At 35.4% G+C, this 27,984-nt stretch overlaps 1 protein-coding gene and 1 pseudogene across 1 annotated transcript in view; one reads left to right on the forward strand and one right to left on the reverse strand.

Annotated features, from left to right (window-relative positions):
• Positions 1 to 27,984, forward strand: part of LOC106979356 (olfactory receptor 13C9) — a 470,618-nt gene that overhangs the window by 264,899 nt on the left and 177,735 nt on the right. The gene's annotated exons all lie outside the window — the stretch shown is intronic.
• On the reverse strand, positions 7,783 to 8,716 carry LOC128312149 (olfactory receptor 13D1-like; annotated as a pseudogene).

Raw genomic sequence — 27,984 nt, forward strand, 5'->3', positions numbered from 1 at the left:
GTCTGCTGGACCCTGCTGTTGCCAGTGCCCCAAGACTGCAGCCAGGTGCCAGCCCTCCCCCCAAAAGATCGCAAGACAGTGTAGCCTCAGCATTTCAGAGACTATGGAAAATCATAACACACATCTGGCACCAGGCTTCACCCTCAACAACCTTGCCCCAGCACCAGCGAATGTGGCTGACTTCTGGGGTCTGCTGGGACCATCTGGCTTCAATATTCTCTACCAAATGTCCTTTCAGCAGTGGAACCGCTTTTCCCCATGTGGACTGAGAACCTCCCAGACCCCACTCTGTTCCTGGGGATTCACCTTTCCCACCGGAGCACTGCCAGGTATCGAGCTGCAGAACTGCTGTCTTTGCACTCCCCTTGTTTACAGTCTTAATGGAATTTATCTCTCCTTTATCCTTTCTCCCTTTTTAGTATAGTCCCTGAGGCTGTTTCCAATTTTCCACTTTCTCTCCAGCTGCTTTTGGGGAGGGGTGCTTTTCCTGTATGCTCCCCCCTCCCCAGTCTCCATCCTCCCTCTGCCCGCAAAAGGGGTTCCCTACCTTTTGGGGCTTCTTGCTCCCCAAGTTCAGTTCTTCGTGTCATGTACCTGCTGAAATCTGTGGTTCAGGTTGTGCAGGTTGTTGTGTTAATCTTCCAATCAGTTTTCTAGGTGTGTGGGATAGTTTAGTGTTGCTCTGGCTGTATTTCATGGACGTGAGACATACAAAAAGCTTCCATGCTGTTCTGACATCTTGGCTCCTCCCACATCTTCTTTATCCATTCATCAATTGATGGACATTTTGGCTCATTCCATAATTTGGCTATTGTTGAAAGCACTGCTATAAACATTGGAGTACATGTGCTCCTATGAATCAACATTTCTGTATCCTTTGGATAAATTCCTAGTAATTCTATTGCTGGGTCATAGGGTAAACCTGTTTTTAATTTTTTGAGGAACCTCCACACTGTTCTCCAGAGTAGCTGCACCGGTTTGCATTCCCACCAACAGTGTAACTGTTTCTCCATATCCTTGCCAACATCTGTTGTTTCCTGAGTTGTTTATTTTAGCCATTCTGACTGGTGTGAGGTGGTATCTCAGTGTGGTTTTGATTTGTATTTCCCTGATGACGAGTAATGTTGAGCATCTTTTCATGTGCCTGTTGGCCATCTGGATATCTTCCTTGGAAAAGTGTCTATTCATATCTTCTGCCCATTTCTTCACTGGATTATTTGTTTTTCAGGTGTTGAGTTTGATAAGTTCTTTATAGATTTTGGACTCTAACCCTTTATTGGATATGTCATTTGCAAATATCTTTTCCCATTCTGTCAGTTGCCTTATTAATTTTTTGATTGTTTCCTTTGACATGCAGAAGCTTTTTATCTTGATGAAGTCCCAGTAGTTCATTTTTGCTTTTATTTCCCTTGCCTTTGGAGACATGTCGAGTAAGAAGTTGCCACGGCTGAAGTGAAAGAGGTTGTTGCCTGTTTTCTCCTCTAGGGTTTTGATGGTTTCCTGTCTCACTTTTAGGTCTTTCATCCATTTTGTGTTTATTTTTGTGTATGGTGTAAGAAAGTGGTCTAGTTTCCTTCTTCTACATGTTACTGTCCAGTTCTCCCAGACCCATGTGCTAAAGAGACTATCTCTTTTCCATTGGACACTCTTTCCTGCTTTGTAAAAGTTTAGTTGGCCATACCTATTCTTCTCAAGCTGTTCCAAAAAATATAAATAGAAGGAAAGCTTCCAGACTCATTCTATAAAGCCAGAATTAACTTGATTACCAAACCAGACAGAGACCTCAGTAAAAGGAGAATTACAGGCCAATATCCCTGATGAAGATGGATGCAGAAATTCTCAATAAGATACTAGCAAATCGAATTCAACAGTATATTAAAATAATTATTCACCATGATCAAGTGGGATTCATTCCTGGGCTGCAAGGCTGGCTCAGTACTTGCAAATTAATCAGTGTGATACATCACATTAAAAGAAGAAAGGATAAGAACCATGTGCAGAAAAAGTATTTGACAAAATACATATCCTTTCTTAATAAAAACCCTCAAGAAAGTTGGGATAGAAGGAACATACCTTAGCATCATATAAGATATATATGAAAAGCCCATAGCTAAAATCATCCTCAGTGGTGAAAAACTAAGAGCTTTTCCCCTGAGATTAGGAACATAACAGGGATGCCCACTCTCACCACTGTTGTTTAACATTGGTGTTGGATGTCATAGCCTCAGCAATCAGATAACATAATGAAATAAAAGGCATCCAAATTGGCAAAGAAGAAGCCAAACTTTCACTTTTCACAGATAACATGATATTCTATGTGGAAAACTCTAAAGACTCCACCAAAAAGCTGTGAGAACTGATACATGAATTCAGCAAAGTTGCAGGATGTAAAATCAATGCACAGAAATTGGTTACATTTCTATACACCAAAAATAAAGCAACGGAAAGAGAAATCAAGACATTGATCCCATTTACAATTGCACCAAGAACCATAAAATATCTAGGAATAAACCTAACCAAAGTTGTAAAAGATCTGTATGCTGAGAAGTATAGAAAATTTATGAAGGAAATTGACAGAAAGAAATGGAAAAACATTCCATGCTCATGGATTGGAAGAACAAATATTGTTAAAATGTTGATATTACCCAAAGCAATCTACACATTCAATGTAATCCCCCTCAAAACTGCACTGGCATTCTCAGAGCTAGAACAAACAATCCTAAAATTTGTATGGAACTACAAAAGACCTGAAATAGCCAAAGTAATGTTGAAAAAGAAAACCAAAGTGGGAGGCATCACAATCCCAGACTTTACTACAAATCTGTAATCATCAAGACATTATGGCATTGGCACAAAAACAGACGCAAAGACCAATGGAATAGAATAGAGAACCCAGAATTGGACCCACAAGTGTGGAATTATATCTTAAATTGTTACCACCTGAGTCCCAGAGAAGCATGACTCCATGAACTTACATCCAGACCTTGGAAGACATCAGGTTCAGAGCAAAGCTTAAGTAGTTGCTGTCAGCCAGGGAACAAACAAAGCATAATGCCTGCTTTTTTTTAGTGAAACATCTTGTGTCTTTGGAACATGTTGGTCCTAATAGAACCAACCTTAGAATGGTGACCATATGTCTCATTTGCTCAGAACTAGTCTACTTAACACCAGTTTCCCTGGTATAATTAGTAATAGTTCTCTTTCATTGTCAAGTGTCCTAGCTTGGATGACAAGAAAAACTATGTAATGCCTCACAGGTGGAGAAGAACAAAAAGTTATAAAAATAATACTATATTAGAACCAAAAAGTTTAATACTATATAGCAACCTTGACAGAAGGCAATCAGCATTACATATTTGAATAGACTCCAAGTTAATCAGATTCTTGTAGTAATTACAATATTGTAAGTTCATGATTTTAACTGAGTTTTAAAATTCTGAAACCAATTTTCACTCTGTCTTACAAAGAAACTAGGGAAATATCCTGGTAGTCCAAGCCTCCTTATCTTACTTTCTAAAACCTTTACATTTTTACCTTTCATATTGAGATGTACAGTCCATCTGGGATTAATTAACAATCTCTGAGCAGATATCATGCCCTACTGTTTACTGTGTCCTAAGTTGTTTTACACAACTTACTTGGAAATTTGTTAATTTGTTTTACATTTATTAGAAATCAGAGAGTAATGTATTTTTTTTCTTATTCTCTTCTGTTCAGTCTCACTAAAATCATTAGAAATACATTTTAAAGGATTCCTGGGAGCTCATTTACAGCCAGTACTAAGAAAATGGACTTTATATTTGCTATAGTATTTTGGAACTAGAAATATTTTATGTCTCCTACAATCTGCTTGTTTGTTTTACAAGAGCAATCTTAATATTTTAGGAATCTAAAAACTAGTTTTAAATAGTCCTTAGCCATTTTCAGGCACCAATACACTTTTCAAATAAAATTCTCTCATTTTACCTTATTTGTCTCAGCTCCTGAATATGCCACTTATAATAGTACCAGAATTTACAGTCAGTATTAAAAGTAATAATAAATGATATAAATAATGAACACAAATCTGTCACTATTTATGAATGATACTATATTTATATAGAATACTCAAATGTTCTACAAATATTGGAATTAATAATAAATTTAATGTCAACTATACTTCAATTAAAAATTTAAAAAATTGTTGCAAAAAAGTGAATTTACCAAGATTGTTAATAAATTAACAATTTATATAAATAAATAATTATATATAATTTTTGATATATATTTATATATTATATATATGATTATTATAAATAAATAATTTATTATTATAAACTTATCATACAAAAATCACTACATACCAATAAGAAAGTAAAAAAATACAATTTAAAGCACAATTTATAATAGAGTTTAAATAGAATTTAAAGCATAATTTATAGTTTATCAAAAATATAAAATATATGAATAAACCTAATATGTGCAAGGCATGTATACAAGAAAAATCAATAAAAAATTATTGAGAGAAATTTTTAAAGGCTAAATTAATGGATTAGAAGATTCAGTAATCTAAAGATGTCATTCCTTCATTCTTTTTTGTTTTTAATATATGAAATTTATTGTCAAATTGGTTTCCATACAACACCTAGTGATCATCCCAACAGGTGCCCTCCTCAATACCCACCACCCACCCTCCCCTCCCTCCCACCCCCATCAGCCCTCAGTTTGCTCTCAGAAGATGTCATTCTTCCCAAATTGAAATGTAGGTTCAAGGCAGTCTCAGAATTTCAGCAGGTATATTGTGAAAATAGATAAGCAGACACTAAAATATACAAATGCCAACACTAGCTAACACACCCATAAAGAAGAAATAATTTAGAGGACCCAAATCAAGCCTTATTATAGAGCTATAGCTAATAAGATAATGTAGCACAGATAGGAATAGACTAGTGGAACAGAACAAGAGGTCCAAAAGAGATCCAAAAATATATGGTCAGTTTATTCAAAAGTGACGCTGCAGTGCAGTGGAGAAGGAAGCTTTGCAATAAAGTCATGTTGAGTTAAATAGTGTGCACAGGGTAAAAAATAAATCTTGACCTTGGCTTATATGATACACAAAAATTAATTCCAGATGGATTGTATATCTCAGCATGAAAGGTAAAAATGCTAATATTCTAGGAAGTAAGGTAGGGGTTTGGACTTACCAAGATATTTCCCTATGGATAAAAACAGGATAGACAAATCAATAAAATTATGAATCTTTTAAGAGGGATAAAGACCAGGTGAGTCAGTGTTGGATAGGTGATCAAACCAGTCATTGCTATATCAGTCTTATATTGCTACAATGAAACAAAGTAATAAGCAATGATAAAATCTCAATGGCACACCGAAATAAACATTTATTAAAGTCTACTTGAGTTCTGACAACCTGAACTGGGACTCCCTTTCATGTTGACATTTTACTCATTACTTTAGGCCCCCAAACACCCTGCTGGGCAGAACAAGCAGGGATTCCCTCCTGAACTCTGTTGAGTTGTTGAAACCTTTGCTGGATGGCCCTTGAGCAGAGCTACTCTCCTCATCCAGCTCAGGCTGTGGCACTGTACCAGGCAGCTCACCTGTATTATGTATAAATAGATGTTAGGATATCACATAAAAAATAAAACTAAAATTATTACGAGCAATTTCAAGGGGATTTTTTTTAAAGGAAATATTTAAAATGACTATTGCTTCTGAAAGAGTGAAATTGTCAGTATACCTTGGGAAGGGTTTATACAATTGATATATTTTTCCCCAGCAATTCCTCATTATAGAATAATTATACACTGATATGATTTTTGCCTTCCTCAACCCAAATGACCTCTTCAGTATATTTATCATTCTTTTATCTGCCCTTATATGTCCATACATTTAATATTAGCTGATATTTTACCCAAAGCTGTTGGATATGTTGTTTAGTCAATGAAATAATGCATAAATTCAAGTTCTCTTGTCTTTTTGTATTATATCAAGGACTTGGACTATATTTTATTCTTCTTTGAAAATGTTGGGGACCCTGGGTGCCTCCATCAGTTAAGCGTCTGACTTTTGATCTCTGCTTAGGTCATGATATTATGGTTTATGGACTGAGCCACAGGTCAGACTCTGCTGACAGCATAGAGCCTTCTTGGAAATATTTCTCTCCTTTTCTCTGCCCCTCCCCTGCTCCTTCTGTAAGTAAACAAACAAACAAACATTTTAAAAGAAATGTTAATTCAGTAGTTAAATACTGGCTACTGTTTTATTTTAAAGACAGTTTAAAGTAATTTTTATTACATGTTTTATTTATTTATTTTGAGAGAGAGAGAGAGAGAGAGAGAGAGAATCTCTGTATACACCATCAGCACAGAACCGAATGTGGGGCTTGACTCAAGAACCACGAGATCTTGGCCTGAGCCGAAACCAACAGTTGCACGCTGACTGAGCCACTCAGTCAAATGACTGAGCCACTCAGGCACCCCGTGCCTACTGTTTTAAATATATTTGACATTCAACTTTATACAGAGAACAGTGAGTTCTGACATGGGGGATTTCAGAATTTAACAAATGTTTATAGTATAAAAGGAAAATAGCCATAACAGAGATAAAACTCAGGACAGCATAGAGAAGGGAATAACTAGCCCAGTAAACTTTGGAAGGGTTTGTAGAAGATCTAACACTTGAATTGTGTTTAATGAGATTTCTGGGCTGTTACCATAGAAAGAGAATGTGATGATGGGGATGAAGTAGCTGTTGTCTTTAGGTGTGAAAGAACATGATATAATTGGAGAGGTAATAGTGAATGTAGCACAGCATGTGCAAACATGGGAGAAAAAGGAGGGAAAGAAGAAGGGGAAATATGTACCTGAAAGATTAGGTTAGACTCAGGTCAAATCCTTGGGTAAAACAAAAATCAGTAGCAAACAAACAGACAAACAAACAGGAAAACTCAAGTAGTTCTCTTGAAAGGGAACTGAAAAATACATGTTTTACTTGTTCAATAGACATACATACAGATGGTCCATACATTAAAATGGTTTGACTTAGGATATGTCGACTTTACAATGATGTGAAAATTATATGCATTCAGTACAAACCTTACTTTAAAATTTGAATTGTGATCTTTTTGTGGGCTAGTAACATGTGGTATGCAACTCTTTTCTTGCGCTAGGAAATGGCAGTGGCCCCAGCTTCCAGTCTGAGACACATGATCATGAGAGTAAAGAGCTGATAACACTCAAACCATCCCGTACCCAAACAACCATTCTGTTTTTCAGTTTCAGTACAGTACTCAATAAGTTATATGAAATATTCAATACTCTATTGTCAACAGGCTTTGTATGAGATGTTTTTGACCAATTATAGGCTAATGTAAGTGTTCTGAGCATATTCAAGTTAGGCTAGGCTAAGCTCTGATGTTCAGTAGATTAGGTGTATTAAAGTCTTTATTGGCTTGTGACATTCTCAACTTTCAATGGGTTTATTAGGATATAACACCATCAATTAAAGATGATCTGTACTAGATTTTCTTGGAAGAGCTTCATCTCATTTTTTTCTTATTTCTTAAAGTTTATGCTCACTTCTTATACTGGTTGTCTTTACATTTTGTAACAACATTTTCATGAAAGGTAAAGTTATATATATTATTGACTTGAAATTGCTTTCCAACTCCTAAATTCTGTAATTCTACCTACAATCTTTATTTCTTTTGTTTTGTTTATATGAAAAACTTTTGCCTCAAATCTATGAGTTTATTTTGTGCATGAACTCAAAGATGTAAGTTTTTCATCCTTTCCTCCAGAGCCACTGTCTACTCATCATTTTTCTCACAGCTCCAACACCTCTGTTTTCCCCAGGCTATAGATGATAGGCATATCATTGGCATGGGAGTGACTACTCCATAGAGCAATCGATTTGTCAACAGCAAAGTCTTTGGACTTTGGCTTCATGTATATGAAGATGATTGTCCCATAAAACAAGGTCACTACTGTTAAGTGGGCTGAACAGGTAGAAAAGGCCTTTTTTCTTCCTTCTGCTGAATTGATTCTTAGTACAGTAGAAAGGATGAAAATGTAGGGGATACAAATTTACAATAATGGAATAAACAAAAATATTACATTGCCCAACGTTATAGCAATCTCAATCAAAGTATTATGTGCACAAGCCAGCTTAACAAAGGCCAATATTTCACAAAGTGGTTAATGACATTTTTTCCACAGAAGGGCAACTGTATTGCAAGTATAGTTTTTATCAGTGAATTGAGAAAGCCCAGTCCCCAGGAGAGGGCTGCCATCTGAATGCAAAGTGCCTTGCTCATGATGATGGGGTATCTCAGAGGGTTACAGATGGCCACGTAACGGTCATATGCCATCACTGCTAGAAGCACGCACTCAGTGGACCCCATAGTGTAGGAAACAGACATCTGAACAACACATCTAAGGAAGGAGATGGTTTTCTTCTGTGATAGGAAGTGAATTAACATTAAGGGGATAAAGGAGGACGTGTAACAAATATTTAGGAAGGAAAGATTACCAAGGAAGAAGTACATGGGCGTATGGAGGCGGGAATCTAGGAGAGTTAGTATGATCAAGGGGCTGTTCCCCAGCAGGATCACCAGGTACATCATCAAGCACATGACGAAAAGGAGTTTTTTCACTTTGGGGTACTCAGAAAGTCCCTGCAGAATGAACTCAATCTCTGTCCATTTCACCCTGTCCATTTTACTTTTTTATACCTGGAGTAATCCAGAAGAGAAAACTTCATGTGAGCATAATGCGTTAGTGCATATTACCATGTGCAGATATCACTGGAGGAGGGGCACCAAGTGTGTGCCCACAATAGCTGGAGTGGTGCTAAGAACTCTGAGGTTAGCTGTTTGGATTTCTCTTCTGGCTCTTAAGGGAAGGGATTGAAGATGTGTAAAAATTACATTGATAGCTTATTAAAAATTATAGGCTTTTGTATTCCATTTGCTGGGATTATGATACACAGTTCTGAGGCAGGAAAGAACTATTTGCATCTAACAAACATCTGTTACTTCCTGTTCTTTGGACCCACAGACCCCACTTTGAATATCATCATTTTGGAGACAGTGTGCTTAACCTGCTCAAAATAACTATGTACTTGATTTTATTTCATAGCAGTCATTAACAATAACATTGGTTTAGAGTCTTGTAATTTACAAATACACTCACACATATTACTCATTTCATCATCACTATAATAATGTGAGGAAAGTGAAATTCATAGAGGTAAAATGTATATAAAACACAGTGTGTGAGCCACTATTCCAGTCTGCACTTTCTGACTTTATATCACCCACCCCTTTTATTTTTATTTTTTTAATGTTTATTTATTTTTGAGAGACACAAAGCACTAGCGGAGAAGTACTCTCAGAGAGAGGGAGACAGAGGATCCAAAGTGGGCTTTGTGGTAACAGGAAAGAGCCAGACTGGGGGCTCAAACACACAAGCTGTAAGATCATGACCTGAGCCGAACTCAGAAGCTTAACCAACTCAGCCATCCAGGTGCCCCTCACCTGCCCTTTCTGAACAGCATGCTATTGCCCTCTCCAAATTATGTGAATTTCCTAAGGAGTGAGAATCAGGCATCTTTTTATTTACTTATTTTTTTAAATTTTTTTAACGTTTATTTATTTTTGAGACAGAGAGTGACAGAGCATGAATGGGGGAGGGTCAGAGAGAGAGGGAGACACAGAATCTGAAACAGGCTCCAGGCTCTGAGCTGTCAGCACAGAGCCGACGCAGGGCTCAAACGCACGGAAAGCGAGATCATGACCTGAGCCGAAGTCGGACGCTCAACCGATTGAGCCACCCAGGCGCCCCTCAGGCATCTTTTTAAATATGTTCTCCAGATTATCCTAATATTCAGTATGGTAGAAAACCACCTGTCTAGTGGAGTGCCTCCAAATTTTAGTATACAGACAAATCACATGGGACAGTCTCTTAAAGGATTCTAAATCAGTGGGTCTGAATTGGATTCTGAATTTATTAACATGTTCCCAGATGCTGCTGCCGCTGCTGTCTGCAGAATTCACATGAATAGCAAGCCTTTTAGACCATTTCTCTCCAATGCTATTGCAGAGTGCCACTAATGCCTCTGTTGTATGTTGGATTGTAATTAAATAGTAGACAATGCAAAACTGACCATTCTGTGAGTCTTGGAGTTGAGGCTTCTGTGTGAGTGTTTTGAAATTAGTTTTATGTTTTTTAGATTTTATATATACAAGTAACCAAATTGTGAGCAGAAGTTCCTACTTTTGTTTTGTTTTGTTTTGTTTTGTTTTGTTTTGTTTTGTTTCTGTCCATGTTAAAGTACTTTCTCTTCCATTTGTTGAATTTGCAATTAGGGTCAATATTTTCCAAAATATGAATTTGAGATCAGCTCAAGCATCTTAGTTGTGCATTATAGAGCATGGAGCAAATAACTTTAATTTGAAAAAAATTTAAAGAGTAGATATTAGTAGCTGACTTTTTTATAGTAATTAAATCAAAGAACATAATTTTGACAACAACTTTCATTCTCAAGGTATTCTACCTAACTTAAAAACATCCCTAGAGGAAAAGAAAAGACTGATCCAATGGATGAGTTTCTAGTTAGGTTTTTTTTTTTTTAATTTTTATTTATTTATTTTGAGTGATGGGCGGGGCGGGAGGGGGATAAGTGAGGTAGGGGCAGAGAGACGGAGAGAGAGAGAATCCCAAGCACCCTCTACACTATTATCACAGAGCCTGACATGGGGCTCCATCTATGAATCATGAGATAATGACCTGAGCCAAAATCAAAAGTCTGAGTCAACTGACTGAGCCACCCAGGTGCCCCTTTAGTTAGTGTTTTTAAACAAGGCTGTGTGGGGTGCCTTAGTGTCTCTTAAGTTAAGTGCCCTCTCTTGGTTTCAGCTCTGGTCATGATCTCACAGTTCGTGACATCGAGCCCTGTGTCAGGCTCTGTGCTGACAGTGAAGAGCCTGTTTGGGATCCTGTCTCTCCTCTCCTCTGCCCCTTCCCCCACACTTTCTCTCTGTCAAAATAAATAAACATTAAAAAATTAAACAAGAACCTGTTTCTGATATAGGCTCTGCCATTTCTGCGATAATCATTTGCCAACAGGCTATGTTGCTTTCTATAGCAACTTCAGTTTACAATAGTGAAACATATTAGCATAACACAGTGTTTATATGTCTATTGGCTATGGAAAAGAGGTTCTCATCCAATTCAAGCTGTACCATACTTTGCAGGCATACATTACAAAGAGGGTGAGAAGGGTTGGGTCAGGAAGGATATATTTCTATTTAGTATTACTATTGGAATGTGATTGACTGTAGATACATAGTATCAACCTACTCTGAATCTGAAAATAAAATTCTGATAGAGGAACATCATTTGTCTAGGGTCTGTTGTTTCAGGAAAGATGTGAATTAGATCAAATACCCTCTCTTTTCTTTTCTAGGAACATCTCCTAAAAGTTGATTCCATTTGGAAATTACTTGTATCAAATAATGATGGTATGCATCTGGTATCCTGACAGTTCAGAGATAGGTGCTGTAAAAAATTTTTCACTTGCAAACATTTATAAGACAAACCACCAATCTGGTTTAATGCTTTCAAATGGGGGTGGTGGGAAGGATAATGGACAGCATAGAGGAGATTACTTTCATTACTCTTGTAATGCTAGTGTAACTTTTAGAAAGCAATTAATAAACACTTGTTTAATAGCATTGTGGCAAACCTTTTCTTCATTTTAGCTTACTTCACAAAAATGGATTCCTGGGAATAAGTGAATGAAAAATTTTAAGATTCTTGATAATTTCTAATAAATCACTTTCCATGCAAAATGCATATTAGATAATTCCATTTTTACTAAATCTTTGCTTTTTGGATACTATCTTTTGAGACAGTTTTTCATTCTTAACTTATGCTAAGGGAATTGTTAAATAATTATCGTATACTAATTTGATGCACTTATTATGCACTTATAAATTTAATATTTGTGACAAATTGGTATTAAAATAAAAGTAATGTTTAAATTATATTAAAATGATTAAGTGAAACAGAAAGAAAACAATGGCTTTTTTATTTTCAAAACTGAAACCTAAACCAAGATAGCGTGGACAGAATAGAAAGAACTACCCAAAACATTAATGGTTACCTTAGAGTTCTTTCTTCTACTTTTCTGAATTACTCACATTTTTAAAATAGATATACATAAAGAAAGCATATTATTAAATAAGAGAAAAACACTAAAGCAGGTGTCCAGTTATTTTATAAAACTAACTCAGAGTAAAGAATGTTAAAATAATTTAGGTAGTACAGGTATTAAATGTCTAGAAACTACACATTGAAGCTGAGCTGTACTGATGTGTCCTATCCGGTTATTGGTAGGAACCCACTGTTTCTTGTGAACAGAAAGCATTTATAATCCCTACTCTCAAAAGCTTCCAAATAACAGTGGTTTTTGTTTGTTTGTTTTTAGGAGGTACACCAAGATAAGGGATTTGAGTTCTTGACTTAATCATGTGTTATCAAAGGAGATTACAGGCTACTGATGTCTAGCACAGAATTATTGTTTAGAAGATGACATTCCTGTTTGAAAAGAATCTGAACTGGCCTGGATCCTAGCCAACCTCTAATCCCCCTCTCCCAACTCCTGGTGTTTTATAAAAATTAACCACTCTGTGGTTCAGTGCCCTGGGACTACATCTGGACACTGTATTAGTGTTGTAATAGACCTAAGGAAAGTCTGTGACTTTTTATCCAAGCCAGAAGTTAAGCTCTCTAACTTTCTAGAAGGAAAATTTCTAACTTCCTATAATCTTTTATTTTGTTTTATTGACTTAGCTACTTGAAGTTCTAATAGTTAAAGTACTAAGATTTTTCAATGAAAAACACATACTATCTGTACTGTAAATTCTCACTAGAGGAACTAATCTTATAATCTTCAGCTCTTCTAAATATATCAATTTAGAGAGTTGATACTGTACAAAAATGAATGGGCCTGCTAACTCTCAATTTATAGATTTTATAAATGCTAATCTTCAACTAATATGCCACAAGGAAAGATGTATTACTTTTGCTTACAAAGAGAAAAGAAATTGGCATGTGATGTCCTAGTATGAGACACTTCATACATTTTTTATCATTTAATCTTCCAAATAACCCACACGTTATTATGAATTTTACCAATGAGGAAATTACTTTGAAATTTGAAAGGTTAAGTTCAATGATTACTATCTTTTTTTTAGAAGTTTTTATCTAAAGGGCGTCTGCATTGTTCAGTCGGTTGAGCATCTGACTTCAGCTCAGGTCATGATCTTGCAGTCTGTGAGTTCAAGCCCTCTGTGCTGACAGCTCAGATCCTGGAGCCTACTTGGGATCCTTTGTCTCCTTCTCTCTGCCCCTCCCCTGTTTGTGCTCTCTCTTTCTCTCAAAAATAAATAAGCATTTAAAAAAATAAAGTTTTTATTTAAATTCTGGTTAACAGTGTAATATTAGTGTCGGGTGTATAATTTAGTGATTCAATACTTCCATACAACACCTGGTTTTCAATATCATATAGTTGGTAAATACCAGAACTATGATTTAAAGCTTCATCTTTATGGTAGCCCGTTTTTAGCACTATACTACATTTACTTATTGATAAAATTTCTTCTTATAAAACCACTATTTAATATGATGCACTTGACTTTCAAACATCCAACTGATAAAAATACACATAAAAATATATTGGCATCTTTGGAAAACATTGAAGGCTATTTATTGTCTTCCACTTATGAAGACACTAACCACAAAAATGAATTAAAATGAAAAATAAACAGCCAAAAATTCCTTTCTACTTGTCTGGTGTGGACAATTAAGGTCTAGGGTGGTAGAATTTATTTGTTACATAAATGGGGAAAAATTAATATTCTTCTGTCTTGGACCCCTACAAGTTCAAATTAACACTTATAATTACTGCAACACCCTGTTACATATGTTTTGTTTCTAATCCTGTTTTTACCATAAACACCTTTAATTACAAGTTTCCTCAAACCCTTATTGAGAATTCTTTATGTGTGATTAATATATAAATTATTATGTGCTCTTTCTCCAGATAATTTTTACTTAAGATTTTAGTGAACTATATACTTGAATACAGTAGCTTTTCACCCATTATTTATAAGGGTCTGTTACATTACAGGAAACTTTTTCTTCTTCACTAGTCTTATCTATGTGCTATTTTGGGATTTTTAAAGAAATTTAAATAATATCCTGCTCTTGAAGATGATGCCTGAATTAATTTTTTTCCGTTACATATATATACATATTTTCAAAGTCCCACCATCAATGATCACCTCAACAACAAAAAAAATCCTTATATTTATTGATACCATGTTTTCATTTGGAAATTATTTTAGCAGAGCTTTTTATTTTACCTCCCAACTGTGTTTTAAAGTCATCTCACCATTCCATTCTATTAAGTAATAGAAAACATTTCCAGGAATTTGAATTCCATTTGCATTTTTCAGATGAGACCAGAAGATTCTCACTTTGAAAGTTGGTTGTTCTCCTTCCTAAAAAGAAATGTGAGAAAGAATGCTACAATCAAACAATTCATCTGTACATGAATTTTAATAAGAACATATCAAGGAAAGAAAACATATTAAAAATAAGGATCCATGATGCAACTCTGGTTTCCCAGTATTTGTCCTAAAGTTGATGCTTACTCGAGAGATTCAGCTTCTCTTGGAAGTCAATTTAGCACTTATTTTTATAAACTATTTAATCCCTAAGGTTGTGAATCAGTATTTTAGGATTCTCTAGAGATGAAGTTCCCAGACTTCTGCACATTCTAAAGACCCAATTATCTTCACTTAAAAAAAAACTTTCCCAACCATACATTTCTTGGAATATTCATTGAATATGGCTGTATTTGATGGCTTCTACAGAAGCTGAGGTTGGAATCAGAATATGTCCAAAATATCTCAGAAGAGTTCACCTTTACCCAAGAATTTGTTTTTCATTTTATTCCACAAATAATATGAGGTCAATCTTAATAGACTCCTATATAGTCATTTCACCTCTTTGAACTTTTTTTATTTTCATATTTTTGTTAGTTCTAGACCTTGCACTATACATTTTTCTTTATACCAGTATAATCATAGTATACATTTTAGTTTTTGCCACTTTATAGCAATATTTTTGTGATTTTTCATAGTCTCTGCAATATTCCTTTATTAGATTTGAAGAATAATTAAGTGGAATTACTATAATACAGGTACAATTTTAATAGTATTGAATATTTTAATTTGTCTCATATTTTATGAGATCTTGATGTAATGACCACTGATGTCTATGTATTAGGCTATCTAGTCTACTTTTCCTTCTACTGAAAACTCAGACCTTATGTTAAATCTCTAGAGATTAAGACTATAGAATGAAAGTGTGAGAATTGAGAGAATTTTTAGTGCATATGCCAAAATGCCACTGAAGTATTTGCACAGATAATTTTTTGTGTATTTTATAGAACCAGAGAAGGTGTTTATTCTTTTCTGCTTGTATAAAACATGACTTTTAGCTTTTCATTTTTGTGATTGCCAGTTAGATTGAGCATTTCTTTTATGTTTATTTATTGCTTATATTTTCTCTTTTGTTGTCCATCCACACAATTTTCTTAACTATGTTGGTATTTTGATAGCTTACCTCTTAACTATGAACACTTAATAGATTAACATTTTCTTCTTTACATTTTTGCAAATTTTTTCGAACTTGTGGTTTTCCTTCTTATTTTTGACTTCTTATTTTAATTTTCATTGAGGTAAGATTTTCATATGATCCCTAAAAAAAATGAATGAAATTTTCTTCTATGACTTCATTTTTTGGTCTTATTTATATAACTATATTATTTATGTTTAATGCATGGAAAATATTTATATTTTATAAATATTATTTTTCCAGAATACTTTATTAAAAATTTCTCATACCTTTCCCCTCCTTATTCACTCATGAAGTATTTTCTGAGCACCTATATGGACCTGGCACTATAACAACATTGAGATGAACTTGGACATAGCTGATAGAAAAATATAGGTTCAGAAATATAGGTTCAGACATTTCAAAGATAAACATGAGAAGCATATTATATATCTTAAAGTTTCTGCCTTTATCTGTAATTTACATCTTCTTATGCTTAACATTGGGTAACATGTTTTATAATGGCTACATAGTTGTCTGTTATATTTACATTTCAAGATTTACTTAATCGATTCTCAAATAATGGGCATTTTTCTTGGTTTCATTTTTTACTACTATAAACAATGCTGCAATAATAATTGTAACATTCCAAAAGGAATGCTTATATTTTATTAATTTTTAGATTAATCTCAATAACTTTAACGGTGGATTATGATTAATGAATTATGAAAGGGGAGGTAAAGATAATTAAATGCATACTCTAATACAGTCATTCTAGTGAAACAGTAAAATTCATTTAGAATTGGATCATAGAACTGGAAATCATCTTTACATTAACTTAGTTCTAAGCCATATGAGATGACAAAGACACATGTACAGTATGGTTGATATTCATCTACCCCCAAACCCAGTGATGGTTAGAGCATTTTATGAGGCCACACAGCTTGTTTTGGGGCAGTCCTCATCATCAGAAATTTCTTTACATTTAACTGTATATATAACTCTCTGTAATAAACTCTCATCTTTCCTAGTGGAACTACAAAAAGCATATGCTTCTTTTTCATGACAACTTTTTAATTTTTTTTTAGATTGCTATTTCTGAGTCTTTTTCTCTTTATTGAAGTATAATTGACATAAACATTATTTTCAGGCAAAATAACCCCATAATTATTTGACATTTGTATACAATGCAAAATTATCACCACAATAAATCTAGTTACTAGCTCACATCATACAAAGTTAGTTCTTTTTTCCTTGTGAAGGGAACTTTTAAGATTTATTTTCTTAGCATCTTTCAAAATTTCAATACAATGTTATTGGCTGTAGCCACCATACTGTACATTACATCCCCATGACTTGTTTATTTTGTAACTTGAATTTTGTACCTCTTGATCTCCACTTATTTCATCCCCTTCTCCCCATCCCTCTGGCACCACTCAATATGATTTATGTATCTATGAATATTGTTTTGTTTGTTCATTTGTTTTGTTTTGTTTTTAGATTCCACATAGAAGTGAAATTACGCAGTATTTGCCTTTCTTTGATTTATTTCACTTAGCATAAAACCCTCAAGGTCCATTCATGCTGTCACAAATGGCAAAATTTCATTTTTTTATGGCTGAGTAGTATACTATTGTGTGTATATTTGTGTGTGTGTGTGTGTGTATGTATCTTTATTCATTCTTCTATTGATATAGGTTGACTGTTGTAAATAATGCTTCACTGAAACTAGAGGTGCATATATTATTGTGAATTAGAGGTTTTGTTTTCTTTGGATAAATACCCAGAAGTGGAATTGCTAGATCATATATATGGTAGTTCTATTAATTTTTTTAGGAACTTTGATACTGTTTGCCATAGTGGCTGCACCAACTGTGCACAAGATTTCCTTCTCTCCATATCCTCATTAACACTTGTCATTTCTTGTCCTTTCGATGATAGCCATTCTCACAGGTGTAAATATCTCATTGTGGTTTTCACTTGCATTTTTCTGATGATTAGTGATGTTGAGCATTTTTCATGTACCTGTTGTTCATCTGTATGTCTTCTTTGGAAAAATGTCTATTCAAGTCCTCTGCCCATTTTTTATTAGATGTTATTTTGATATTGAGTTGTATGAGTTTTTAAAAATATTTTGGATGTTAATCCCTTATTGGTTATATCATTTGTTGGATATATTGGAGAAGCAAATATCCTCTCCCATTCAGTAGGTTGCCTTTTAATTTTGTTGATGGTTTTCTTCACTGTGCAGAAGCTTTTTAGTTTGATGTAGTCCCATTTGTTTAATTTTGCTTTTGTTGCCATTTCCTTTGGAGTCGGATTAAAAAATATATATCACCAAGATCAATGTCAAGGAGCTTACTCCCTATGTTTGCTTCTAGGAGTTTCATGGTTTCTGGCCTTTCACTCAAGTCCTTAATCTATTATGAATTGATTTTTGTGTATGGTGTAAGATAGTGGTCTATTTTTATTCTTTTGCATTTAGCTTTCTAATTTTCCCAACACCGTTAATTAAAAGGACTGTCCTTTCCCCATTGTGTATTCTTGCCACCTTTGTTGTGAACTAATTGACCATATATGTGTAGGTTTAATTTTGGGCTTTCTATTCTTGTTCCATTGATCTGCGTACCAGTTTTTATGCCAATAACATAGTTTTTTGATTACTATAGTTTAGTAGTACAGTTTGAAATTAGGGTGCGTGATGCCTCCACCTTTGTTATTTCTTAAGATTGCTTTGGCTATTTGGAATCTTTTGTGGTTCCACACAAATTTTAGTATTATTTTTTCTATAACTGTCAATCTTTCCCATTAGGTCTCTTAATATTTGCTTTATATATTTAGGTGTTCCTATGTTGGGTACATAGATATTTACAAATGCTATATATTCTTGCTGGATTGACCCCATTATCATTATGTAATGCCTATTTTTGTCTTTTATTAGTCTTTGTATGAAAAGTCTATTTTATCTGGGGTGCCTGGGTGGCTCAATCAGTTAAGTGTCTGACTTTGGCTCAGGTCATGATCTCGCAGTTCGTGAATTCAAGCCCTGTGCTGGGTTCTGTGCTGACAGCGCGGAGCCTGGAGCCTGCTTTGGATTCTGTGTCCCCCCCGCCCCCCTCTGTTCCTCTCCTGTTCCCACTCTGTCTCTCTCTTTCTCAAAAATAAATAAAGAATAAAAAAATTTTTTTAAGTCTGTTTTATCTGATATAAGCAGAGCTATCCCAGCTTTCCACTGGCTTCCATTTGCATGAAACATCTTTTTCCATCCCTTCACTTCCAGTGCGTGTGTACCATTATATCTGAAATGAGTATTTATATATAGACAGGTCTTATTTATTTAACCATTCATCCAATTTACCTTTTTTGATTGGAGAATTTAACTTTACATTTAAATTATTCACATTTAATTTTTGTTAGGTATGTTCTTCTTGCCATTTTGTTAACATTCTAGTGTTTTGTCATTCTTCTCTGTGCTTTTCTTTTCTTGTTTTCTTCCCTTTTGGTTTGATGATTTTCTATAGTGTGATGATAAGAGACCTGTCTCATTCATTTTGTGTATCTACTATTGTTTTTTACTTTGTGGTTACCATGTGGCATTAGTTTCCTTACTTTACAGCTTAAAGGAATGCCTGTAACATTTCTTGTTGGCCCAGTTTAGTGGTAATAAACTGCTTTAGCTTTTGTTTGTCTGGAAAGCACTTTCTCTTTCCCTAAATTCTGAATGATAACCTTGATAGGTACAGTATTCTTGGTTGGATTTTTTTCCCCTTCAACACTTTGAATACATCATGCCACTCCCTTCTGGCCCTTACAGTTTCTGTTGACAAATATGGTAATACTGTAATGGGGATTCCCTTGTATGTAACAAGTTGTTTTTCTCTTCCTTCTTTTAAGATTCTCTCTTTATCTTTAAATCTTCACATTTAATTATGTGTTTTGGTGTGGGTCTCTTTGGATTTATGTTTGTTTGGAACTCTCTGGGATTCTTGGATCTGGATATCTGTTTCCTTCTTGAATTAGGGAAGTTTTCAGAATTATTTCTTCAAATACATTTTCTTCCACCCTTCTCCTTTTGGTACCTCTGTAATGAGAATGTTATTCTGTTCGATGTTGACCCATGTTTACTTCTTAGGACTCTTTTTCTTTCTCTGCTTTTTTGAGGTAGTTCCACTTCCTTGTCTCCCAGATCACTGATTCCTTCTTCTCCTTTATCTAGTCTGGTGTTGAAAATCTCTAGTGTATTTTTCAGTTCAGTTATTGCATTCTTTAGGCTCTGTGACTTCTGTTTGGTACTTTCTTAGATTCTCTGTCTCTTTGTTGAAGTTCTCACCATGTTCATCCATTCTTCTCCTGAGTGTGGTGATCATCTTTATGATCATTATTTTGAATTCTTTATCAAGTAATTACTTATCTCTATTTCATTACAGTTTGTTTCTGGGGTTTTATCTTGCTTTTTCATTTGGAACATATTCCCCTCTCTCCTCATTTTGCTTGACTCTCTGTGTTTCTATGGATTAGGAAAAATAGCTATCTCTCCCAGTTTTAAAGGAGTGGCCATGTGTAGGAGGTGAAACATTGTGTAACCTTGCCCTAGCTTTGGTTGTCTCTCAAACTTTCGTGAATGTCTAAGCAAAGTGATTTATTCTTGATAGATATTCTTGTTGAGTGCCAAGTCCTCTTATTGTTCCAGAGGAAAGATCTCAGTCAGCAACTAGTTTCAGGCTGATTGAAATCTAGACCCACAGGTAGCAATAAATACAGTACTATGAAACAAAATTTATAAACTCTGTTGGCCTTCAGACCAGGTGATCTGGAGACAGTTTCCAAACAGGTATATGAGCTCTTTTCTGGGACGTACTGGCAAGCTATAGTGAGGCCAAGGGAGAATGCAAAGATGGAATTCCCTGGCCTATGTTCCCTGAGAGTACTTCTGTACCCTCTAGATGTGTGGTCATCCTGAAGCCTTCTCCTTAGGCTGAAGCTCCAGGACAAGTAAATGGGCCTTTTTTTTTTTCCACAGGAAGACTGGGAATGTGTTTTGGTATTCTGTCTGTGCAGTGCTCTGGAGGTGATAACCTGCCAAGAACTGTCTCTCCAGTTGTTTCAGACCCATGGGTCCCAGAAATGCAATCCTGTGTCACCAGAGTCAGGCACAGAAAGGGTGTTCCCTCTGTGGGCTATGCACATCAACTGGTTTTATTAGAGCTGTGGAAGGAAGCGTGGGAGACAAGTACTTGTTTTTCTTCTCTGGCCCGGCATTGGGCTGGCCTAGGGGCAGAGCCCACCCACCAGCACTAGCTGGGTAGAGGGAGAGCACAAAAATTGCACCTGTAAGCACTAGTGCTAGCATGGTAGAGGGGGAATGCAAAAATAGGCCCACTAGTGCCATTGTTCCTGAGTGAGTTCTAACAGGCTCCTGCCCCTCTGGCAGACACTTTAAGATTAGTAAATGAATCTCCTTCACATATGGTCTAGGTAATTTTCTAGCTGTTGCTTTTGTGCTGGGTCCTGGGGTGAATGACTCTGTGCATAAGCTTTTTAAGATCAGTATCAGTTCCCTATATGGCCCTATGGTACCCCTGGATGTAAGCCCCACTTGTTTTCAAGGCCAGATGTTGGGGGGGCTCATTTCTCTGTTGCAGGTACCAACAGTTAAGGTGCCTGATGTGAGGCACAAACCCCTTGCTTCTCAGGGAGAAACTCTGTAATATCCCTCCTGATTGTGGGTCATTAACACAGGGACAGGGTGGTGATGAGATTTTTGGTGCCACCACATCTCTGTCTCTCCAATCTTGATTTAACCTTTTATTCTTTGTTGTGGAAAATATATTTAGTTTTCAGTTTTCAGCTTTCAGGTCTTTTTCAGAGGGAGTTATTTCATATGTAGGTATAGGTTTGTAGTGTCCATGGGAGGAGATGAGTTCAGGATCTTCCTATGCCACCATCTTGAGCTGCCTCCCTCTGAGTCTTTCTTGCACCAGGTTACAATTCTTTGTTCCTTCCTTCAGCCATTCCCCATGTGTTTGATTAAAATACTTAAGAACATGTAGTACTAAAGAGATTATTTTAGGATTATGAGGCTCTTTGTGGTAAATAAAGATATCTATAATGTATTATGTTCTGGTTACTGGTTTTGCCTGACTCTGTAGGAGCAAAGCATTTTATGCCATTTTTTATGTCATTTAGGAGACAGAGTAAATTGGTTGAGAACATTGGATTCTGGAGTTATGGACAGTCCAGTTTGTTAAGCACTACCTCAATGCCCTTAGTGAGGTTGCTATACCTCTCTAGACCTATGTTCCATGTCTGTACAATGACGAACTTAAAAACTCCTAATATTGTTAGGAGTTAAAACTCTCAGAATGTTGTTATTCTGAGAATTACTGAGGCAATGCATTTGAAGAATTTAACACAGTTATGGATGCATAGTAGGTACTCAATAAAAGTGCTTGCTATTTTAATTATGTTGAATATTTAAATATGCATTTTTCTATAATAGAAAGAATTTTGCTCTGGAGTTGGATACATATGTGTTAGGAGCTCAGTTTCCTGGCTTGTAACTTGTTGACCTTGAGTAAGATACTTGAATTGTAAAGTGAGTATTATAACTACCTTGTAAGGCTGTTATGTGATAAAAACTACATATCATGTTTTTTGGTATTTAATAGATACTCCATAGAAGATAGCTAACTTGTTGTGTTTGATTATCAGTTGGTGAATCTGAGTATAGTTTGCCTAATGTTTATGCTACAAGTAGTCACTCTATTGGTTTTCATAAATAAAACAGGCATGTAATCATTCTGCTTCAATATGAAGCTATAAAAATCAATAGAGCATCAAAGTGAATCACTGCCACCAAAGAATGGAATCTATTTTTTGATGAGTTGGGGAAAATACAGATTGCTTGTGTGAGACAAAATTGTATAACTTATTGAATTTGATTACACAAAATCTTGACAAATGATTTCTGATAACTTCATCTAAATTAGAGGAGGCATATTTTTCTTGATAAGTGTATTCAAGTCAGTTTAACTCAGCAGGCACATTGGCAGACGAAAAAGCTGTGGGAGACACAAATATGAGTAATGTAGAGCTCAGACAAGTCATGGGCTCCTGCTTAAAATGACATTTCTGCCACGGTTCCTAACTGGCCTTGCAGCTTTCACTCTGTCTTTCTTCAACATATTTTCCAGATAGCATGGTGGATCTTCTTAAAATGTGATGCACATCAAACTTCCACTCTGCTTATAGCTTAATATACATTCCAGCTGGATTTCTGTTCTGATTAATTGTTGCCTGTGCCTTCCTTACTTATTAAATATTTTTAATGAGTATCATCTCTTGTCAGGGCTTAGTTTTACATTCATTCTCAAACTTTGAAATGGCCACAACTGGATATCTTGTGAGGACTACTTTCTAGACAGTGAGAAGACAGAAGATATTACAATCTGAGTACACATTCTCTACTTTCACATGCAGCACAGTTTCCTGTAAAATTACATGTAAGACATTTGGAAGAAGTAGGACTCATACGTTCAAGGGTCAGGGCTGTCATTCCCATGTTCATATTTGAGTGCTCCAATTGTAGCCAGGTAGCACATTTTATTCCTTCTGGAGCTTTGTGTGGAGTGGGAGTGTGTGAGAGCAGGGTATGACTGGAGCACAAGAGTTGGCAGGTGAGCATGGCCAATTCTCTTCTCACTGCAGATTCCTGTGTCCAGGGCTACCAGATACCAAAGAGACAGATGCTGATACACTTTTATTTGTTGGGTACTATGTAATATTAATACAGTTGTGTTATATTCAGTACAAATATTCTGTCAGTGGATGATCTCACGGATATCTATCATATAGCTACTCTTAAAAATCTTGGATTCTCCATACTAAAAATCTTTAAAAAATGCATTCTGCATATTAAAATTTCTATAATAGATTTCACATATCTAGTTGCAGATGAACAACTAGTTTGTTTTTGTAACTCCCAAAAGAACACTAAGGGAATAGGTTGCTCTTTGGGGGTGGTCATGATTGTTTCTCAGTGATTCTGAATTGATGTGATGAGCACAGTCCTGTTACAAAGTTGTGCTGATTAGTATGGTTTTTTATTTATCATTCTTTGTTTATTTGCCATTTATCATCTTACTGGTTCTAAGCTGAGCACTTAACTTCTGCCATATTTAAATGTCATTATAGATTATATAAATTCTGAGTTAGAAAAAATTCTTAATACTTACTGAATCCTACTTTAGGTGCTTCAAGATTCTCTATTATAGTGCCCTGTCCTATGGTTTTCCTGGATTTATGTGACTCTTGGAGAAAAAGTACTCTTTGTTTCAAAAGTTAGATCATTCTATTTTAAAATCATAACATTAAGAGTCCCTTATGTTTTGGCTCCCACCCTCTCTAACCTTTTTTTTTCTTCCTTTTTTCCTTCCCTTCCCCCATGGTATTCTCTTAAAAACTGAGAACAAACTGAGGGTTGATGGGGGGTGGGAGGGAGACGTGGGTGGGTGATGGGTATTGAGGAGGGCACCTGTTGGGATGAGCACTGGGTGTTGTATGGAAACCAATTTGACAATAAATTTCATATTAAAAAAATAATAACATTAATAATATGGGCCCTTAATTTACCAGGATGAAAGTGAACTATCTATATGATTTCATGTCTCTCGGGAGTCACAAACTCAAATATCTTCATGGCTTTGCAATGATTGTACTTGAGTAAAGCAAGTGGGGTCTAAAGCTATATGAGGAAGTGAAGACTGTGGCAAATCTCCTTAATTCTATGTGACTAAACAAAAAGCATCTGCTTTAATATCCCCTTCCTATTAGAAGTTTATCACTTCTGACTCTCTAGTCAATGTTTTTATCAGAATATGTATTCTTTACCTTGTTTACTTATATTTTATTAATGATTTCTTGATGGCAGTCCAAAGAGAACTGCTTTCTCTTCACAGAATAAGATGAGATGAATCCACTTTTAGAATTTTCCACATGATGATCTCATATACTCTTTTCTTTACTGTTTAGTTGTAACTAAAGAGGAGAAATGAATCTCCTAGGAACAGTCCCAGATTCCCTCCAGAAAACCCGTGGACAGAAGAGTGTTGTTAAAAAGTTGCAAGCTTACTTTAACAAGCTTGACTTTAGACTGTTGCAAACACATGGGATCCCATCCCTATGTAACCTATTTGTACCTTGATATAAGATAGAAGTAGGTCAGTCAACTTTTAATTATGTCCTCTGAGATGTAGTTTCTTGCTCAGGTGTAAATATCAGACTGTGTTTTATATTCCCATGGGAAGAGATTACCAGGCTATGAGATAACAAGTAAAACAGAAACAAGGTCTTCCTAGGTCAGTTGGCCTCTTTGGATCCCCCATGTTTTGCATAATCAGAGGTCACATAGTGCTGGAAATTGTGTCCTTTGGTATTTTCTAAAGAGATAGATAGGAAGGTCTTCTGGCAGCCAGAAACACTGAGATACATGATGGAGTGATGAAAAATGTATGAAATTTGTAGTCTGTTTAGCTGTGCTCTAATCCCCACTGTGCCACTTCCGAGCTATATGACCTAGGAAATTTGTGTAATTTTTCTTGGACTACACATTCCTGGTTATAGTTGAACTTCACCCTATTCCTCTGGCTCCTTGGTTTTTCAAACTAAGACCCTTTTTTCTAGAGTGAGAGAAGCTCTGTAAAATGTGGGTAAATAAGCTGGTACGTTTAATCTTTAAGACAAATGAAAAATACTGAGGTTCAGAGAAGTTAAACTACTTGCATAGGCTAAAGGATTAGTAAGGTAGATGTGGAGGTGAGATTCCAAGCTAAATAGTTTGCATATTCCATATGCTGTCTATTAGTTTCTTCCTTTTTTGATAAACTAAAAATTCTTACACCCTAAAAATTCATCTTCCCTGAAGTGCATCACACTGAAAACTCATGACCTTAGGTTTCTTCAGCAGTTTTCTGGTTGGTTAATACACTTGGTTCCTGGTGATATCATCTGTTACCTGTAAGTATGGGGATCATTGAGTTCCTAAGGAGGATGATGCAATACTGGGCTCAAGACAAAGTCAAAATATTATCCACTCTTATTCATTGCCTTTGGCACAACCATCGAAAGCTTGATCACCATAACCTGCTGAATTCACCTATATATACAGCTAACAACTTTGGGGAAATGCGAAGGCTAAATCCAATTAGAATATCTTACCCTTCTTGCTCTCTAATATCTTTGAATTAATTTTCCTCATTCAGAAGCAACTGAACTTCAAGATATTTCCCTTATGACTAGTAGGAAATAAGAAAATACATGTCTTTATAATCAAGACTGTGGTTGAAAACTAGTTTTCCCACTTAGCATCTGTATGATCTTAACTTCTGTGTGTCTTAGTCTTTTCATCTATAAATTAAGAACAAGAAGATACATCTTTCAAGATTATTGTGAATATTTAGTAAGAAATAATAACCTGTGGATATATAGCACAATGCCTGGCACATTGACTTTGCATTAAAAATTGTTTACATTGTTCCATGTCCTTATCTTCCTTTTCTTTTTGTTTCCTTCTTTGTCTAGCCAAGTTTCCTATAAGAATTTAAGTATAAACCTTTCCCTCAAAAAACCTGCTCTTTCTATATCTGATAAATTTTATTTTATTATTTATTGTATTTTTTATTTTTTAAAATTTACATCCAAATTAGTTAGCATATAATGCAACAATGATTTCAGGAGTAGATTCCTTAGTGCCCCTTACCCATTTAGCCCATCCCCCCTCCACAACCTCCCCCCAGTAACCCTCATTTTGTTCTCCATATTTATGAGTCTCTTCTGTTTTGTCTCCCTCCCTGCTTTTATATTATTTTTGTTTCCCTTCCCTTATGTTCATCTGTTTTGTCTCTTAAAGTCCTCATATGAGTGAAGTCATATGATTTTTATCTTTCTCTGACTGACTAATTTCACTTAGCATAATACCCTCCAGTTCCACCCACGTAGTTGCAAATGGCAAGATTTCATTCTTTATGATTGCCGAGAAATACTCCATTGTGTGTGTGTGTATATATATATATATATATATATATATATATATATATATACCACATCTTCCTTATCCATTCATCCATCAATGGACACTTGGGCTCTTTCCTTACTTTGACTATTGTTGATAGTGCTGCTATAAACATGGGGGTGCATTTGTCCCTTCGAAACAGCACACCTGTATCCGTGGATAAATGCCTAGTAGTGCAATTGCAGGGTAGTAGGGTAGTCCCATTTTTAGATTTTTGAGGAACCTCCATACTCTTTTCCAGAGTGGTTGCACCAGCTTGCATTCCCACCAACAATGCAAAGAGATCCTCCTTCTCTGCATCCTTGCCAACATCTGTTGTTGCCTGAGTTGTTAATGTTAGCCATTCTGACAGGTGTAAGGTGGTATCTGATTGTGGTTTTGATTTGTATTTCCCTGATGATGAGTGATGTGGAGCATTTTTTCATGTGTTGGTTGGCCATCTGGATGTCTTCTTTGGAGAAGTGTCTATTCATGTCTTTTGCCCATTTCTTCACTGGATTATTTGTTTTTTTGGGTGTTGAGTTTGATAAGTTCTTTACAGATTTTGGATACTAACCCTTTATCTGTTATGTCATTTGCAAATATCTTCTCCCATTCTGTCGGTTGCCTTTTAGTTTTGCTGATTGTTTCCTTCACTGTGTGGAAGCTTTTTATTTTGATGAGGTCCCAGTAGTTCATTTTTGCTTTTGTTTCCCTTGCCTCCAGAGACGTGTTGAATAAGAAGTTGCTGTGGGCGAGGTGGAAGAGGTTTTGCCTCTCTTACTTTCCCCTTTGCTCATTTATTTTGTTTCTTAAATTCCACATATGGGTGAAATCATATTTTTCTTTCTGACTGACTTATTTCACTTAGCATAATACGCTCTAGTTGCATCCATGTTGTTGCAAATGGCAAAATTTTATTCTTTCTGATGGCTGGGTAGTATTCCATTATATATATATATATATATATATATATATATATATATATATATATATATCTTATTTATCCATTCATTAGTTGATACAGATTTGGAGTCTTTCCAGAATATAGACTTTTCAATATAATTTCTTTGAAATTTGTTGATTTTTACTTTTGGTCTAATAAAATATCAAATTTTGTATATATTCTATATGTGCTTTAGAAGAATGTGTATGCCATTGTAGTTGGCTTGTTAATTCTGTTGTTCAAATCAAAGACTTCTCTCTCACATTCTGGTTGTGGCTGCAGATATTTCTACATTTCTGGATCCA

The sequence above is a fragment of the Acinonyx jubatus genome, chromosome D4 (genome assembly GCF_027475565.1).
Source record: "Acinonyx jubatus isolate Ajub_Pintada_27869175 chromosome D4, VMU_Ajub_asm_v1.0, whole genome shotgun sequence".
In the NCBI taxonomy this organism is placed as follows: Eukaryota; Metazoa; Chordata; class Mammalia; order Carnivora; family Felidae; genus Acinonyx; species Acinonyx jubatus.